Raw genomic sequence first — 20,990 nt, 5'->3', positions numbered from 1 at the left:
AACTGTAACTGGTACTGTCAAAACAAACCTTGAAGCTTCATCGTAGATTTAAACTTCTATTTTGTAACATACTCTGCATTCACTCAGCTCAAAGCACAACTCGTTGACTCACAGCTCAAATATTGAACGGTAACATTTTGTTTTTTCGCTTACAGAAAAATAGTGAAATCTAAACTTTTGCTTTTAAGATAGATCTGCATTGTAGACGTATTCAATCAATTCTTCCCTTATTGTAAAAGTAAAACTTCTTCAGGTATGGAGCAGACCAATAAGTCTCTTCTGTGCGCTCTGACCACGGCCGGAACTCAGAAGCAGAAAAGGTTAACACTGTATTTCCAATCATACAGGATTTTCCCGATATAACATACTGTAATAGAGTGGGAAAAGATAATTTAAACAAAAAGGCAAAGAAAAGATGAGGCTACAGCTGGTGGGGTTTCGGAGGCCCCCGGGGACCAGCACAATCGGCCCGGTGGATAATCTGTGCTTGGGTATGTGAGATATAAATAAAAGCTGCAGTTCGTACTACATGAAAGTTACCAAGTGTGACCATAGCAATTTGTGCACGTTCTAGTTCATCGATCACAGTGCAAACTATTTGCACTTTTAGTTAGTTGCCACAAGGCTTAAAATGTAAAGTATCACACGCCTGAGTTTCTGAAAAAAAATACATGAACAGACAAGACACTAATTTCAGATTCTCCATGATTCAAGGAACTTAAAGTACTAACATGGAAACGTTAACATGTTTTCATGCTAACCTAATCTGTAATGACAGACTTTGTGAGATGTGTGAGTTGGACGAAGTTGAAAGTGAGTCCCATTTTCTTTTGCATTGTACAAAATATGATGATTTAAGAGAATTATTGTTTCATGAAGTAAAATCTGAAATATTGGGGCGGACAGATGTGCAGAAACTGGAATGGCTGTTTAAGTTTAATGTGTTTAAACTTGCTAATTTTGTTTCAAAAGCTTGGAAAAGAAGACAGGATATTCTGTTTAATTAGTTTGACTTGCTTTTGCTTTCTCTTTTTGTTTCTTGACAATGAATATAGCTTACCTAGTGCACTCTGATCCGGGAACGGAGTCATGTAAGCCCATGCGGGCTGGGCATATGGATGTATGTATGACACAATAATAAAATAAAAAACTAAAACTAAAACTAAAACTGTAAACTTGAAATTACCATGTTACAGCATGTTAGCATGTTTACATTAGCATTCTACTCAAACTGTACCTCAGTAAACTTGGAGTTATGTACTCCATGAAAAAGGTCTGCTAACATAGTGAGGTTACACGTCTCACAAAAACCTGCTTCTCAGTTGTGTGTGTATTTCCATTCTATTATTCTGCTTTGCAAAGTTCTACTTTTTAATTTTTTAATAATAATAATTTTGACATTCAAGATTGTTTATATCTGTTAAGTATTATTATTATTATTACATTTTTGAATATATTACACTTCAGCAGACATAGACCATGACAAGTTAATCATATCTTCTAATTAGACAATTAGTGATGAACTCATTTCCTGCTGGAGACGAGTAGATATGTGGACAAACACAAGCACTTATGGCACATTTGAGCCTTTTATTACATTGCATCATTCTATAAGAAGAGACTCCAGTCTGGAGAGACTGGCAGGACCTATCAAAATCCAAAACAGATGATATATACTTCTAATGTAGAAATAAATGATACACCATTCTTTCCTCTAATTAATCAAGGAAAAATACAGGCGTTTTGTCATTCATTGAATTCTAAATACACAAGCAAGCATACCACAGACACACATCACCTTGTTAAAAGAAAATGGTGGCAGAGATTGCAGTTCGTACGCCATGTTGTGAAGGATTCTTTTAAATTTATGCCAGTTTATCTGGATTCAATCAAAAGGGGGGAAAACAGGTATCAACAACAAGAAATCTCCATGAGGGTATATAATAGTATCTAGGAGGTGACAGACAGGAATGAGAGAAAAAAATAACTTTTTGATTATTTTCTGTGTTTTGACTGGCACACAGGTGCTCCCATGTGATGCTGGATTATAAAGAACAATCAAGGCCTTCAGAGTCTGCATCTGTAATGTAATTTTTTTTTGGATTGATTTCATTAGATATAGACTGTATAGCTTAACTTGGTTATTCCAGTGTATTCTTCCCTGCTCAGCCATTCTTTTTGTTTGAACCTATACGTGTAAAGGCCAATTATTGCATAATAAGTTTTAACACAGCCCTGATTGTTGTATATCTGTCAACTGATTAGTGTTCCTGCTGGAGCAAGCACCAAGAAGGCCATGGATGACTGCCAGAAAGACATGTTCCTGATAAGGATGCTGAGTGAAACATTAAACACCTGCATTTTGTACTTTTTTTCTTGCCCTATAGTGACTGCTTTAAGGCTGCTGTCAAAAGTCTTTTCAACAGAGAAGTTTTGTATGCTGTGTTTGATGAATCAAATGGAGCCGTTGTGCTTCAAGGTAGAATGACTTTATTCATGAGCAGTGACATTTAAATGTTCCATTTGTGTTTACTCAGGCTTTATCCTCGAAGATTCCACAGTCGCAAAACCAACATGCAAATATCACAGTCCCAGAGCAAATATTATACAGATAAATAGTGAGTCAAATGGTTAAAGTAAATAGTATTTGAAGCCTTATTTTACCTTCACCTTTGGGTCAAAGGTAGGGAGAGATAAAAGTGGGAATGTGTGGGAGAGCAGAGAAGAAAAAGCAAGGTTTCTATGAGACAAAATGCCAAGGCTGAGACATCAGACCTTCTCCTGCTGAAAAACTGTCAAATCTGTGAAAATTCAAGGTTACAGACAAACAGTTGAAGGTTCCCTGTTTGAACTCTCACTGGCCAGACTAAGAAATCTTACATTGAAAGTTATAAGATGCAAATTAGATTATTTTCTCCCATTACTTAATTAAGTATTGATTAACAAAAAACATTTTGCTTCCAATTTACTTCAGTGGCATTACTGGAAAGTGCACCTGAGATAAACTTACTGTTTTTGTGGCTCAGTTGGTAGAGTCGGTCGTCTTGCAACCGGAAAGTTTGGGGTTCAATCCCCAGCTCCTACAGCTTAAGTCCGATGTGTCCTTGGGCCAGACACTTAACCCCAGATCGCTCCCGCTGTTTCGGCCGTGGCGTATGAGTGTGTATGAATGGATTAGTTACTTATGATGGTCACTTTACATAACAACCACTGCCGTGAATGGGTGTGCATGTGTATGTGTGACATGCAGTGTGAAAGTGCTTTGAGTATTCAGAAGACTAGAAAAGTGCTATACAAGCTCAAGTCCATAAGTACCTCAGTTCTTGTCTTCTAGTCTTAATAGGCTGATCTGGACGTCTGAACCATTTTTATAGTCTATGGTCTGAACACTGTTTAGGCTGCATGCAGAGGTGGCTGTCTAACAACAAAGGAAGGCGAATGTGAATCAAGGAGGGATCATTGTTTTAGATGTGCAATTTGGTGGCAGGCCTTGGTTAAAATGGTGAGGCTTTTTCATGTAGCAACCAACACTAGCGGATTCAGTGGTCATGTAATCACAAAATGCTAGTTGTCAGTGTTTCTAAGGATGGGCGTTTTGGCTTTCCTAGACACTTGAGAAAAGAAAGCAATAGATGTTTTTATTATGAAAAGTTTAATAGATTGCAAGAAAGTGCTAATTTCATTTATTTTCTCTAGTACACTGTTTTCCCCTTTATAGGAAATGTGGCAATATATCACTGCACACTTTGTAGTGCAGTATAACTTTCATTTCATATCATAAAAAAAATGGATCTACTTCTTTTTATTGTCTCTCTGAAATAATGTCCTCTAAAACTTCCTTTTAAGAGTTTCTCTTTTTCAAATAGTTGTGTGTCTGATGTAGTTCTTTCAAGTGCATGTGGTTGCGTGTAGAGTTTGTGGTATTTTGGGCCAAAAAACAACAAAGACAAAAACCAAAACCTGCCGAAGACTTCATGAAACTCAAAACAGCAATGAATCTTAACTGTCTTTGTCAGATTCAGGGCTATCTTGAGGCTGCACATAGCAGCCGTTCTACAACTGTAGAGAATAAAGTTTGAAGTAAGAAAAGAGCATGTTCTCCATTTTTTTAAAGGCTCTTAGATGGCACAAAAGTCATTAAATGCAAATGTATTGTGTCCATGTGTCCAGACATGGAGATGTAGCATTTCATGCCATTTGAAGGGTTCCACCAGCAATGAGAAGCCTTGACATTTTAAGGGAGAGTTGTAGGACACATGCCAGCATATTTTAGGAGACAAGCAGCCCCAGCACTGAGGCCATACTCTTGTAGAAGGAGCTCATCAAGAAGGCTGCCTCCCACGCCGAGTCACTGCCTCACAACTAGCAATGAGAAAATGGTCGGATTAGGGACATGTTAAAAACACTGAAAAGGCCACCCCGTAAGAGACGTTTAAACTGTTCTCAACCTTATTTGGAATAACAACCCTTGGATCTCCAAATGTGATCAGTGCAGAATACGATTCGCAGCATCAAGGACACAGCACAAACAGAGAATAAGATATTCATGTCATGCTTTGGCAAGGTAGCACAGATGTATATATATATATAAAACTAAGAGTGTTTTAAAGATGTCTATGGACTGGCAGGGCTCATGCACACTTATCCACATATCAGCTGTTTATAACCACTCCTGCCTGGTCATGGTGCAAATATTCCAACAAACTATTATTTTGCTTTGACTTCAATAATGGTACAGTATAATTATATGTATTAACAATACATATATGAAGTCATGAAATTTAAAGTTGTTTGTAGTGTAGGGATGTTTATGCATTCACAGTAATTAAATGGTTTAAACTAATTAGCATAGAAATTGAATACAGCATCTGCAAACACAATACTATCTGAAACTTGACATTTACTCTGTGTAGGAGCATTTTTTGTCAGGTGCCCTAAAATAAATTGTATCAGTGAATTAAATTATCAGGAAAACTTCTTGCCAAAACACAGTTTTGAAACTGAAACAGAAGTATGCAGTGTCCAAAAACTGCATTCCAGCTGATAGTGAGTCATGGTCCAGATGGGTCCACATAATTAAGATCATGTATTTTGAATTTCAAAGGCTGCACTAAGAAAGGAGGGTCATGTGGACTGTGATTTTTGGGGAACAAAGAGGCACTGTATACTCAAAACATGTTGACAGCTTTGAACCAAATAAAGAAGGTTATTGTTCGATCAGGGTAACAATTTAGTCCATTAAATAATGTCTTTAAAAGTGTGAATTTATACAATATTAGTATTGTTTTGTATGTATATTAATAAAGGACAGAACCTAGTTTGACTTCACAAGAGTTGCATAATGATGTAAATTCTCAAGAACATTTACAGCAGTAATATCCCTGATGATGAACACTTTTTGTATTAAAGACATGCAGTCACATATGTAATGCTTTGTTCATTTGATTAGAAATACATACATAAGAAATGTTTTAAAGCACACTAAAATCTCTACAAACACACACAAATACCTATTATGTGCAAATCAACACATTGCGAAAATTGTTATTTATAACTTTATACCTCATCTCAATACATTTCAGCAATTTGTCAGATCACAAATAAACATTCCAGCAAGACACACATGATTCAAGGAGTTGACAAACAACAATGCCTGAAGGAGGAGCAGAATGCTATTTGTGACACTGTTTTTGTTACAGTGTTATGTCACGTATTGTCAAGAGTCTTATTTTTAGGTCAGTGCTTTGACGAGTCTAATTACATTTCATGCATGTTGCATGCTTTCAGGTTGTAGTTTTTGAGACAGTGCTGCAGTGCAAAGCTGTTGAAGTAAAGGCTTTGGGTCATTTTGTAACTGTGTGTATGAGAAGGAACTAGGAGAGGATTGGCTCAGCACTTGCTGGGGCATTAACTGTCTCCTTGTCAATCAACATCCAGACCATCAGGATCATGAACAACTCAAGCAGCGTTCTTTTTTATCACATGATTTATGTGCCCAGATTTGAATGGATTGAATAAGAGCTCATTGTCTTCACACATAAACATAGATTTGTCAAATTTTCAATCTTTTTTTCATGTGTGACACTTGGTCAGGCTCCAGGAGTATACTAAATCGTTAATTTCCCATAATGCAACTCAAAAGCATCTTTCATTTTATCAACCTTGCCTGCATGTTGTTTTCTGTTATAAAGTTGCAGTCTCCAAGAACAGCCATTGTCTACGAGGATGACATCACTCATAAATTGTCAGTCAACTTCTACAATTCTGGTGCTCCCCCTAGAGCCAGAGAAGGGAATAAACTAACAGCAGAAGTAAGCTGTCTATATTTTTACTACCTTCACTATGAGGAAGTCAATTAAAATAAGGCTATTTTACTTTTCCAAAAGAGTACCATCATTTTTCCTCCATTGATTTTTTTAATGCTTCCCGTGCTTGTCACATAATAACTGACTTGTGTGAAACTGGCGAAGTGTCACTTGTCTGAAAATCTAAAATTAAGAAAGAATATGTGTGTGTAGGTTCTCAGTGATCAAGGTCATGGTAAATTTGAAGCAGCGGCTTGGTTGAAGATCTTGAAAAAAGTTTTCCAGTACTTGTGTCAGGGATGGATGTGAACACTATTCATTATGAATTAAGCATAGACATGTCGGTGTAATAGACCTTTTTGAATGAATCATGTTAATAGTTAGACATGGGAAGGCAATCAAAACAAGCAAAGAAAAGAGGAACATAAAGCACATACACAGGCAGGCTATCAACACAGTTTACAAAAACTCAGGTTCACAACATTGACAACATAACACATAATTTAAAGAGGCTTGTGATGTGGTCTATAGAATTCAGGATTATGGAATATCTAGTATCCAACCTGTAAGCAGCTGGAGACTATTCTGAACAGGTAAGCAGGTCTGGGCCAGGTGACAAGGATTAGATTGGTCGTGTGTGGCCTCTGGTGGACAGGTGATGTATTGCAGGTCTGATAAGAGTCAAGGGAAGTGAGAAGTTGTAACAATACATGACCTTTTCTGATCATGGTGTTCGATGTTTCTATTATTGAATACACTAGTAGAAGGATGAGTTTTGATCATTTCATGGATGGTAGATTGAGCAGTGTTGAACTCAGAGCTGATAACCCTCTTTCTATTTGTGCAGAAAAAGGATGACAAGCTTTGGGGCATTGGATACACTAGCGACAGTTACACCAGGCCCTTTGAAGTTTGTTTGGCTTTTTTGTTTCTGCTGGAAATGGTTCCAAGCTTTCGGCATTGACAATGATAAGGAAAGTAGAATAGTATGCAGAAATGATTCAACAAGTCGGGGGCCAAAGCACTGGCATAAGACTTCATGTCTGACAAAAACGATCATTGCTTTTCCATGCTGGGTTTCAACTTCCCCTCTGGCTACTCTTTTTTTCTCAAGAACTCTAAAGGATCCACTGTGAACGTCCGTAATGACCAAATGCTCACCAGTTTCATGGTTGGGTTCAACTGACGTCTATGATTGCCAAGAGCTGCAAGAGACTGGCAAATCCTCCAAAAATGCACAATCACTAGTATTAATTCACACAGCATGACACACCAGGAGTTGGTTGGAAGTCTTCATTACAATAGTTCATTCAAAAAACACAGTTGTTGTTTGTTCCCTAACTTTTCAGAAGAAGCTTTCACTTGCTGAAAAAAATGCACGTATAAACACAGTGCAGATCCTTGCTCCTCTTATGGAGAGTCATACATGTAGTTGTGAAAAGTTGAATCTTCACATACATTTGTATTTTACAGTAAATGTAATAGGCTGAAATATACACATGAAGATCCCTTTGAACTCTGTCTTTTTGCAAAAGTCACAATTTCTCAGTAAGATACAGTATAGGACTTATCTGAAAGTCAAAACAGGTCTTGCATTTAAAATGTAATCACTGAATCTTCCTTCACAAATTGTGTGTGCATATGCATTCAGTCCCACATTTATTCATCAACATATGCATTTAATGGGTTTAAAGGAAATTTCTCCTCTTCAGTCCAATGAACTGAGGTCATACAAGTTGGTCATATTCCCGTCCATTCTTCCATCCATTATTTATACGCCTTTTCTGTTCGGGGTTACGGGCTGGAACCTATCCCAGCTGTCATTGGGCACAAAGTGGGGTACACCATGGACTGGTCGCCAGGCAATCGCTGACATAAAGAGACAGACAACCAGCTACGGGCAATGTAGAGTCCCCAATTATCCTATCAAGCATATCTTTGGACTGTGGGAGGAAGTTGGAGTACCTGGAGAGATCCCACGCATGCAAGGGGAGGACATGGAAAGGCTCCTGTCTCATGGGAATTTGAACCAGGTACCTTCTCGTTTCAAGGCAACAGCGCTAACTTGCCCAAGTTGGCCATATTACACAATATTATTTTAAGTTGTAGTAAATAATATGAAAATAACACATCACATCAAGCTTAGTTTAGGGGAACCCTGAAGACAAAAATAAGGATGCCAACAAAGGATCAATTTGGTCATGGTGCAGTCACTGTGTCTCAAGCATCATATTCCTTGAAAGTGCCATGTGTGAGTTTCAGTGGTGTAAAGACTTCTGAAAAAATCAAGATGGGCTAAAAAATTAGCCCATCTTGTTCCCAACTCGTCGCATAGCGATGATTTGTCGTCACCCCTCTGGTACTCATACATACCCTTTCAAGTCTTACAGTGACGCACCAGGCTTTTCAAGTGACTTCAATGTAAAACCATTGTGGCTGTTTGAGACGCCCCCAGGCTGCAAGTCCACAGATGTGTTTTAGTTCAGACTTTTTTCTTAGAATTCTGACCTTTAAACTCAATTCTGTAAAAATAAATTGAAGATCGAATTTTGTGATATAAGTCAGAATTGAATTATGAGAAAAATTCTTTAAACTCAGAATTAGATTATCTTGTTCATGACTGTGGAAACAATTTTAAATTATTGCATACCTATGTTTTTAACCTAAATGTAAACCAAATTGAGCTTATATGTAATGAAATATGCTTTATAAATAACATTTCTATTGGAAGAAGGTTCAGAAAAAGGTGAAAATACAGGAAGCCATGTTTAAAAAAACAAGTTCATTCCATTGGTTCCATGGTTTGCCTCCAAGTGGTGGAGCTCACTGAATTAATCAGTGGCCCTTTCCAAATAGCCACAGTTCAGTATGCAGTACGTACTATTCAGTATGGAGTTTCAGTATACTGAACTTTCGTGGTCATTCAGTATGCATTTTTTGGGTCCACCTCAGTATACTGAACATTTCAGTATGGATACTAACTTCCTGGTTTTATGCAGTATGGATCGGATGCGTGCTTTCAGGAAATGAATTGTATTTTACCACCCACAATGCTGTGCAAAATTAAACGTAAATCGTCACGTCATGTCCGCCTCCAAATCAAAACAAACGAGCGTGGATTAATTGAATCAATTTTTAATCTAGAGTTAAAGTCCCGACTGAAATCACTACTTTTAATTAACAACAGAAAATATAACAAATGTCTGCATTATTATAAAACCTTTCCCCCTCTATTTAAATAATGATTTCACTATTTAAATGTGTCTTTATTGGTTTATTTTACTTTATATTCTGTATATTACTGTCTTTCATTTGTACTTTTCTTTATGTAGCCTACTGTATGTTATTTAGTTATTTAATCTGTCTTTTTCTTAATTTACATTGTGATATTGTTTTTTGTTTACCTGACTGTATATGTAACAGGTACGGGATGGAACCTGCCTACAGCTTAAAGTATGTCTGTAAAAGACAAAGAACACACACTGAGTCGACTGTAGTTGTTCACTCTTCTCTCGCTTCTGCCAGACTTTTATTAAACAAATGTTTAAATACCAAAACATACAAAATATGTTACTTCTTTAAGTGCATTTCAGACACTCTGATTAATTCACTAAATACAAAATCTAATTTTACTGTTCGAATTAACATCCATGTAAATACAAGCTCATTATGGTAAAATTACCTAAACTAGCATTTTGCCTCTTAGCAAGATTTTCAATGGGAAAAACCCCATATTAACTGACAGAGCTACCAGATAAGCAAATAACATTTAACTGATACAACAATCTTACTTTTGTACATAAACAGAATGAATGATCTATTTATTTATTTTACACAGTATCGTGAGCGTTTTTAACCAACTGAAAATCAGAAGGGAATTGAAACTGAAAGTTACGGTCATGCACGAGGCACTTTTCTTAGCATGCTAGCACTCAAAACCGTTTTTACTCTCTTTACAAACATAAGACCCACAAAGTGTTATAGAACCAATAGAACTTTAAGTGGGATTAAATCTGCATCATATTGTGAAAGTTCTGTGTTTTAAACTTCAATTACTAACCTGTAAAAGACAAAGAACACACACTGAGTCGACTGTAGTTGTTCACGCTTCTCTCGCTTCTGCCAGACTGAAGCAGAGCGCAGCAAAGACAATAAACAGCTCGCTCAGCAGGGGAGGTGCTGCCCCCTTGTGGCATATACAGGAACAGCTTCAAAATAACTTCTTTAACCAAAACACAGATACGTTTGTATAATATTCATACAAAATAACCAAATACAATAACAAAATGTGACAACACATTTCGGTGTGTCACATATATGTGCATTACTCTTCTTGAATAAAGCTAAACAAAAAAAAAAACGGGTGGATGCGGCCGGTTCGGGAAACGTAAATGACATCACTTTCTTACTGAATGAATCAGACGAAGTAGGAACAAATATCTGCCTACTGTGCGTGCCTACTAAATAGTAGGTACTAAACAGTATACAGCACGGATAGTAGGTACTGTCTACTGACAGATTGAGTAGGTACTTGGCAATTCGGATACAGCAAGTGTATGTGCTGGCAGTTAATGTGTTAAATTGCTCTTTAACCTCAAGGTTGTTGCTGATGCAATCTTAGAAATGACAAAGATACCTAACCATCCCCTATTGAAGCTGGAACGTTTTTTCCACAGACTTTGTAAGGGTTACATTTTTAGACACATCAGAAGATACTCCCTGAGCTGTAAGTTTTCATTTGATTCGGCTAGCTGATCCTTTATTGGTTCACCGTAAGCTTCAAACTCACAGAGACTAGACAGGACAAATGTCCAAACATGTGTGACATGCAGTGTATGTAAACACAGGTCAACACTGAAACTCTACAGCCCCTCACTGCACATGCTGTGGATGAGAATGGCTCGTTAATCCAACGGCCATTTTGAATATTTAAACCAACAAGTTCCTTAAAAAGGTAGCTAACCAATAGTTCAAGGAACAGATAAAGGAAGGAATATGTATCTTTGTTTATGATGATATGTTCGTCAGTTTTTAATAACAATATAAATATATTATTGTTATTATAAATATTAATGAATAATAATATTGTGGCCCTTTCCAAATAGCCACAGTTAAGTAGGCAGTACGTACTATTCAGTATGGAGTTTCAGTATACTGAACTTTCGTGGTCATTCAGTGTGCATTTTTTGGGTCCACCTCAGTATACTGAACATTTCAGTATGGATACTAACTTCTGGGTTTTATGCAGATCGGATGCATGCTTTCAGGAAATGAATTGTATGTTACCACCCACAATGCTGTGCGAAGTTAAACGTAAATCGGCACGTCATGTCCGCCTCCAAATCAAAACAAACGACGTGGATTAATTTAATCAATTTTTAATCTAGAGTTAAAGTCCCGACTGAAATCACTACTTTTAATATAATTAAAAGAAAATATAACAAATGTCTGCATTATTATAAAACCTTTCCCCCTCTGTTTAAATAATGATTTCACTATTTAAATGTGTCTTTATTGGTTTATTTTACTTTCTATTCTGTATATTACTGTCTTTCATTTGTACTTTTCTTTATGTAGCCTACTGTATGTTATTTAGTTATTTAATCTGTCTTTTTCTTGATTTACATTGTGATATTGTTTTTTGTTTACCTGACTGTATATGTGCATTACTCTTCTTGAATAAAGCTAAACAAAAAAAACAAAAAAACGGGTGGATGCGGCCAGTTCGGGTAACGTAAATGACATCACTTCCTTACTGAATGAATCAGATGAAGCAGGAACAAATATCTGCCTACTGTGCGCGCCTACTGAATAGTCGGTACTAAACAGTATACAGCACGGATAGTAGGTACTGTCTACTGACAGATTGAGTAGGTACTTGGCAATTCGGATACGGCCCTTGTATAATATGTCTAACACTTTTTTTAAACACACAGTTACAAAGTGCTTAACACAAGTATAAAAAATATATGCATACATTCAAAAACATACACAGCATGGTCCATGGACAGACAAAATGTAAATGTGTTCTGACCTATATAAATGAGTTTTTAGCAGCCATTTAAAAGACACTGCAGATTCAGCACGCTTGATGTTCTGGTGATGACTAAAAATTGTAAATGTGAGCAAGGAACTAATTCTAAAAAAGGCTGATCAGATGACTGGAGAGGACTGCCTCAAGAACAAGAGCTCAGTAAGTCAGTTATGTATGCTGGAGCCAGGGCCTTCTAAGTCATAAAATGTTCAACTGTATTCTGTACTTTATTGGAAGACAATGAGGGAGGCAAGAAATGGAGTGATAAGAGACTGACGTCCAGTATTTGTTTTGATTAAATTAAATTAGATATGCTTCATAATCCCAGATACACTGCTCTGTGCAATTTACAATAAACAAGCATAACACAAGACAGGACAGCCATAAAAACACATCAAGTAATGCATTGAACATCAAAATCAAAAAGTCAATCATTTTTAGATGTGTGATTGAGGAGTGAGCTATGCCTGTGCAGAGGGAGTTAATCTAAGCAAGAACATATTTAGTCAAGTCAAGTCAAGTCAAATTTATTTATAAAGCACATTTAAAAACAGCTACAGCTGACCAAAGTTCTGTACAATACATTAAAAAAGAAAAAACAACTTCAGATCACAACGTCCACAAGAGAGAAATATATATATCTATATATATATAGATATATATATACATATATACAAATAAAAAGAAAGAATATATCAAGAAAGCAACAAAAATAAAGAAAGCAACAAAGAAACCTGAAAGAAATGGTCTATTCAGGACCAGGGGACTCAAATGCTAAAATATAAAAGTATGTCTTGAGACAGGACTTAAAAGAGTCAACAGAGGGTGCAGACCTGATTGAATGAGGGAGGCTGTTCCACAGTTTGGGGGCTTTTACTGAAAAGGCCCTATCTCCCTTTAGCTTGAGCCGTGAGCGGGGAACAGCCAGGAGGCCCATGTCTGATGATCTCAGGCGCCTAGATGAGGTGTACGGCCTGAGGAGGTCGGTAATGTAAAGGGGGGCCAGGCCATTCAGGGCTTTAAAAACAAACAACACAATCTTAAAATCGATTCTGAATCTTATTGGGAGCCAATGAAGGGACGCTACGACAGGACTGATATGCTCTCTCTTCTTGGTTCCAGTCAGCAGCCTTGCTGCAGCATTTTGGACCAGCTGCAGACGGGACAGGGACGACTGGCTTATCCCGGTATATAAAGAATTGCAGTAGTCAAGCCGGGATGAAATGAGTGCATGGGTTACTGTCTGTAAGTCACTGAATGAGAAGATAGGTTTTAGCTTGGAAATTGTATGGAGCTGAAAGAAACTGGATTTGACAACTGAATTTACCTGCCGATCAAATGTAAAGCCTGAGTCGAAGATAAAGCCAAGGTCCCTGGCGTGGGGCCTAATGTGGCTAAGTGACCTATGCTGTTGGAGACCTGTTTGATGATGTCGGGGGGGGGGGGGGGGGCAAAAAGAACAGCTTCAGTTTTTGACTCATTTAATTGTAGGAAGTTATGGGCCATCCAGTGTTTTATGTCTTCAAGGCATTGTGTAAGAGAGGTGAGTTCTGCGAGATTGTTTGGTTTGACTGGTAGATAAAGCTGAGTGTCATCTGCGTAGAAGTGGTATGAGAGGTTGTGCTTCTGGATAATTTGACCCAATGGGAGCATGTATAGTGAAAATAGTAGAGGGCCTAGGATGGATCCCTGTGGTATCCCACAGCTCAGACCAGATTAGGAGGATGTGGCGTTGGTTAAGTTTACAGAGAAGGTTCTGTTGTTCAGGTATGATTTAAACCAAGTCAGGGCTGTGCCCCCAACACCAACCCAATGCTGCAGGCGATTAATTAAAATTGTGTGGTCGACAGTGTCGAATGCTGCAGTAAGGTCCAGTAAGATCAGGAAAGCACAGTTTCCAGAATCCATTGTAAGCAGAAGGTCGTTGTGGATTTTGAGAAGTGCAGATTCTGTGCTATGGGCTGCTCTGAAACCTGATTGAAATTTGTCTAAAATACTATTATGATGAAGGTAGGGTAGCAATTTCTCCAGAATAACCTTTTCCAGCACCTTAGAAAGGAAGGGTAGTTTTGAGATGGGTCTGTAGTTGGAAAGTGGTATGGGGTCCAGGTTGGGTTTTTTTTAACAAGGGCTGCACTATAGCACGTTTAAATGAGGGAGGAACAGCACCAGTTGACATAGAGCTGTTTATAATGGAGAGGATAAAAGGGCCGGTAACATCAAATGAATCTTTGAGGAGCTTGGTAGGTACTATGTCACTGGTGGCAGATTTCATTAAAAACCATCTCTTTGAGTGAGGTTAAGGTGATAGGCTCAAAACAGTTTAACTGGGCAGAGCAGTTGAAGGGCAGGGAGGCTGAGATGTGCCTGGTTGGGGCTGAAATATGTTTTCTAATACCAGCAACTTTTTCAGTGAAGAAATTTAAAAAGTCTTCTGCTCTACTAGGTGGAGTGTCTTTGGATCCAGGAGGGGGGCAGGTGAGAGAGTTTATAATATTGAATAGGACTTTAGAATTATGGTGATGTTTTGAGATGATATCTGAGAAATGTTTTGCTCTCGCTGCCTTGACTGAAATTTGGTAGCTGATCAGCCGCTCTTTAAGGATGTCATGTGAGATTTGAAGCTTATCCTGCTTCCACTTGCGTTCAGCTTGTCTGCAACTCCTCATTAGGGCTCTAGTGGATTCAATAAGCCAAGGCTGTGATTTAGGCTTTGGTTTTTTTTATCTTGAGAGGAGCAATATGGTTGAGAATTGAGGAGCAGGTGGCATTGAATAACTGAATGTGATCCTCAGTGCAGAGTTCAGTAGGAATATTTTCAACGGACAGAGTATCTTGAGCAGATAAGAATGCAGCTGAGAATAAACTGGCAGTGGAAGAGTTAATGTAACGAGAGTAACGCATGGGGAGGAGACAATTTGGTGACAGGTCAGAGAGAGACACATTAAAAATAATGGCAATGTGATCTGAAAGACAAGGGTCCATTATTTCAAAATTGTTAATAGGAAGACCGCAAGACAAGACCAAGTCCAAAGTGTGGCCATATTTATGAGTGGGACCTGAGACATGCTGTGCAAAATTAAATGATTCAATCAGGTTTAAAAATTCACAGACAAGTGGTTTTGACGGACAACATACAAGGTGATATTAAAATTACCCAGTATTAAAATTATTTCAAATGATGGCACAATTTGCGATAAAAGGTCTGCAAACTCAGTGATAAAATGTTTATCTGATTTTGGAGGACGATATATTAAGATGATAAGAAGAGGGTTTGCTGTACCCACTTTAGTGAACTGAGCTTCAAAACTGGAAAAGGAAACCAGAGCAAGGCAATAACAATCAAACTTGTTTTTAAAAACTGCTGCCAGACCCCCGCCCCGTCCGGAGGGTCGTGGCGTGTTAAAGAAGGAACATTCATTTGGAGAAAGCTCAATAAGTGGACTTACATCATTGGAGTTCAGCCAAGTTTCAGTCACCAGAAGGAAATCTAGGCCCTGGGATGTGAAAAAGTCGTTAAGAATAAAAGTCTTATTTAACACTGATCCGGCATTTATCAGAGCCAGTTTAAGGCCGCATTACTGACTGGCAGAGAGCGGAGGTTACTGTAGTTTACACCGCTGAAACGTTCAGTGGCAGATGGGGATTTTGAGCCTCGGTGATATCGGAAAGACATTTTTACTGGAATATTGGAAGTGCTAGAAGCCTCAAAAGGTCCAAGTCCTGTAGTTGAATGAATTGTCGACGTGGAGCTCCACAGAAGGGGACAGGGACCCAGAGAATGTCACGGTCTTACGGTGTGTGCAGGCGCGTCTCAACCTTGGGTGTTTCACTGAAACGTAATTTCATCCCCCACACTTTTTACCAGTGGAGTCATTGATGAAAACCAATTGGTCAAGTAAGATTTATTAAGTGACAATTAAGCCAATCATAGCTGTTTGGTCACAGTTGAAGCACGGTAAGTGCATTTAGCAGTAATCCTCCTGTCACTCATCACTGGCTGAGTCAGAGGTCAGAGCTAACAAATGGATACATTCACAACATGTAGCATCCTTCTGAAAGAGCGTTAGTCACCCAAACAAATGTTTTTAAGATAAACCCACCTCACAAAACAACGTAAGTGTAACATTTTCTCCTCTTGCTTGTTATTTTAGCTGTATTTATTTACTCCAGTAACATTACGATGTAGCGGAAGTCCCCTTCGCAGTTTTTGAAAATAAAAGCACATTATATTTCACTGAATACATTGACCGGAAATAAAGAGACTGAGGCATAAGGCAATAACAAAAGCAAAATAAAAGCATCACAAAGCAGTTTTGAATCTCGTTTTTAGAGCTAACTGGGTTACTAACAATGGATGTTCATAAAGTTAGTGTCTAATTATCTTTTGTAACTTTGTCTTGTTGTATGATGTGTCAGCTAACATTAGTTATTGGACATTAAATGAAACAGAATGTGTTGATTTGCTAGAGGGTGGTAATATAGGCTACTAGCATTAGAACACCCACACTTTTAAAATGGCTGCTCCACCCCTGGGTGTGTATACCAGAAGATCAGTGTGTTTGGCTGTTACCATAGGTTTGATTTAAAGAGTAAAGACTATTTCTCAACTGAAAGAAGGACTGGACAAGTTTGGTAAAATGACGTTCAAAATTCAAATGTTGATCTAATAAATATCACATGTTCTAGAGTTGATATTGTGGAGCGGTCCGTCATAATGACTTACTCCCTAACTTTTTGACTCCAGTTCACAAAACTTATTTATGGCTGCATAACAGCCATAAATAAAAAATAAAAAAAGCCATTTTTTCATTATTAGATCACTTTCAAGCAATCCTGGTCCATAAGAATGACAAAACTAACTCAGGCAACTCTGAATGAACAATGAAATTGATATCATCCAAGTAGCAATCCATAAAGTAAGGAACCTTATATAAACGTCCTCTGCTTAGCTTCTTTAATGCAATTAGTCTTTTTCTTTGAGTAATCCTTGGGTCCCTGAATATTTGAGAAGAGTTGCAATTTCCTGAGCAACCTCTGCCTTAAGCTGTCACAGTTGAGTTAAGAGTTGAGAGAGAGAGAGAGAGAGAGAGAGAAAAAGAGGTGAACATCGAGATGATCCGTTTTCCAAACTGAATTTCACTTGGCCTCCTTACAGTATATGAACATGGAATAGAGTGTGGAAAAGCAAAGAGATTGATAACCTGACATCTTGAAAGAACATTTAGTCAAAATGTTTGTGTTCTTTCAGGCCTTGATGGCCTAGCGGCTGGGTCACAACCCATGTACAAAGGCTATAGGCCAAGTGGATTTCCTACTCTATCCATTGTCCTGTCAAAATAAAATGAAAAGGCAAACAGCTTGAAAAATACAAAATGAATCTTAAAATATGTTTGTGTGCATTTTTATTAAGCCAGTACAGTGATTTTCTTGTTGCTTTTAAACTCCAGGAGCTTTGCACAAATAAAATATATTGTGCATATATATAGTATATGGGTCAGGTACACAGATGTAGGAAAATAACTCCAAAGCAAGCAGCAACCTCTGGTGTGGAAAAATGAAGCTGATGCTAAAGTGCAACATCCTGTAGTTGATGGGGCCAGTTGCAGCTGGCTGCAGAAGCACCAGAAGTCTAATATGCACCACATTCAAAAACAATTGTTTTTATAGCAGAAATGAACACGTTTAGAGTTTTTTTTTTTTTTAAATGGGAATGAATAGCTCTTGTCTCAGTCTGCCACACTGTAGGTGGGTGGGTGAATTTTTTGACAACTCTAAAATTTTATGAAGGATAAGCCTAAGTGTTATTTGGGGTAAGATGTATAGCTGACCTGACTGACAGGTGAGCGTGGTGTAACTGTTTGTCTAGAAGCTGAAAAACCCGCCTCAGCTCCTGCTCTTAGCCTGTCGTAAGGTTGACTGAATGTTAGGGTGAGACAACATTTCCAGCATGACGACTGCAATCCATGGGACTACAGTGAAACCGTAACTCTCCTGGTAGCTTTTTAGCCTCAAACAGTGTTCCAGGGACCTATTTTTTCCGTTGAATAAAGTTTGTGTATTTAGTTCAGAAAATATAGCATGGAATTGTTTCAGTTCTCTAACTTTCATATAGTGCACCATTAAACCTGAAAGTCAGCCATTTTAATTTAATGTTGTCCCTTTTGGTGAGCTTTATTTTTGTTATTTACTCTGGTCATATTTCAGTGAACTTCCTTATGGATTGTTTATCTGTTCCACTTCACACATTACCTGTGTGTAGGCAAGCCTTAACCAGAAACTGTTTAGATCTTGAGTTTTCTTAGCTATAAAACATAACTGTTATACAATGATCTAACTTCCCCTAATTTCATGATTGATTACAGGCTTGACAAAGAATTTAACACACTCATAATCAGTCAGAGTAATAGCACCAACTATGAGAAATTAGAATACTCAGTCTTAGATTCCTGCTGATGCATCCAGCAATTTTTTGAATTTCCCTCGGGATCAATAAAGTATCTATCTATCTATCTATCTAATTTGAGTGTAAGGATTAGAGTTTGGTAAAATAGCTCCTGGGAGTGGCACACACAGTACGCAGGTAGGTACATGAAACGCATCAAGACTTATCAAAAATTAACCTTAAGCAAACAGTCTGTAGATGAACACTAAACCGTTGGCATTTATAGATGACATTTAAATTCCAATTCACATCATACTTCATGATTAAAAAGATTGCAAAAAGTGTTCATAGTTTTACACTTCTATGAATGGGCAGGTGCCACAAATTATGTTCTACAATAAAGCAGTAAGTGCTCTGTAATTCAACTTTAAATGCTCAGATGTCCTTGGAAAAAAACAGTTTACGCCAGAAATCAACTATAGTCATAGCACCACCTACTGGCATCAGAAGAAGGCTCTTTTGATTATTTGTCTTTAAGCTTAATGATTGAGGTTATCTCAAATGTGATAAGAAAAGCACAAGATGTTGATAATGCTCTTTTTGTGAGTTCTCATCAAACTGCATGACCCCAGAGACTCTGCATATGTTTTATGTGTCACCATGAATCAGGAAGATGTTGTTATTCAAGCAAACAGCCTTCAATCCACGTTTTTGATAAAAGTCCCGGTAAGGTGTGGCTGGCCGAGTGGTCAGTTTGTGCTCCCCATGTATTGTCTTCGAAGTGATGTGTCATTACCCACTCTCTCTCGCTCCCTGATTTAAGACTATATCCACTGACCTGTCTAAACATAAAAAGCACAACAATCATTGACTCAAAGCCACCTATACTGCAGTAAGCCTTCTGTTAGAAACGCTATTCACTAAATGCCATTTGCAGGGTGTGGTCTTCACCTGATGTATCCAAATGTGTGTTCTCCAGCACCACATACAGTAGTGGATTCAGGATATCTAATTTAACTTCTTTGTGAAGGATCCAAAACACATGACAATTCTTTGCTGAGTCCAAAGTTCAGTGTCTTCTAAAGTCACCACTGGTGCATGGCAACATGTGCATATGAGTTTGAGGTTTACAACACGTGAAAGTAATCTGCTTTTAACCATATTATGTTTGATTTATTCCCCCAATTCATTCTTGAAAAATATTGCTAAAAGTTATGTAATGACATGGTCTCTTTCTTCCCCATTGAAAAATCAAAGTATGAAATCAGACACTATAGCTGTCTCTTGAAATTTCCCTGTGCCGGCAGCAGAGGCTTAATGTTTGCAACTTTGTATGCATGACTTGCAATGCAACATTCTAAGTTGTGGAATTTTTACATCATGGCACAAAAAGAAAGAGTGTGTGGTGAAGACTTCAGAACGTATTTATTTCATTAATGGCTTAGCCACACATTTTCCGATGTCAGTTAGAAAATATGTTGTACATCAGTGAAATGGGTGAGTGTTTGAAATTTAGTGTCAGCTCTGATGAATCACGCTGAACAATAAATCCTGTATTTTGAAAGGGCATCATGTTATAAAGGAGTCTATGACTATTGCTGATAAATCTACAGAAGGTGTAGGTGTTTCTGAATTGTCTTAAAGACTGACAAAATGATTTTACCTTTGTACGCAGGTAAACTTTGTAGCATTGTGGCAATACCTTTGAAAATCATTAACTTCGAGAATCCATTATCAATTTGTCTTGAAAGGGCAAATAAAATAATTGGAGGCTTGTGACAGCAACAAAAAACAAATTGAGGGAGAGTCCTTTAACAAATGATTTATAGATAACAGCTTGTTGTGAGCGGGTTAGCCTGTACATTAAAAATAAAGGAGAATTCACATGTTTCCTCCTCTAAAAATCAAAAAATGATAAACATAAATCATTGAGTTCCCTTCTTTTTTTATTAAACGGGGGAAGTGCCGATATTTCTAACCGATAGGAAAGTTCTTTCCTGATTTCACGTTTAACCAAACCGAAGTGGAGCGGCTCTGACTCTGTAGAGCTCAGTTTAGGAGGAGTTTATGACTCCTGCTGCTTTCCTAGGACCTTTTACCAAAACGTTTCCGCTGCGTGAGAGTTGGGTTGAGCAGAAACAATAACGGTGACCTCTAGAGACTTCTGTCGTGCAAAGTTCCAGACCTCGTGGTCAAGTAAACACTTTCTGGGGAATGAGCCAGTTATCTTGCAACAGAATTTGGTTAGGGGGGGGGGGGGAGAAAA

The sequence above is a fragment of the Labrus mixtus genome, chromosome 14 (assembly GCF_963584025.1).
Source record: "Labrus mixtus chromosome 14, fLabMix1.1, whole genome shotgun sequence".
Classification (NCBI taxonomy): Eukaryota; Metazoa; Chordata; class Actinopteri; order Labriformes; family Labridae; genus Labrus; species Labrus mixtus.
The sequence above is the reverse complement of the archived record's forward strand: the minus strand, read 5'-3'. Positions refer to the sequence as shown.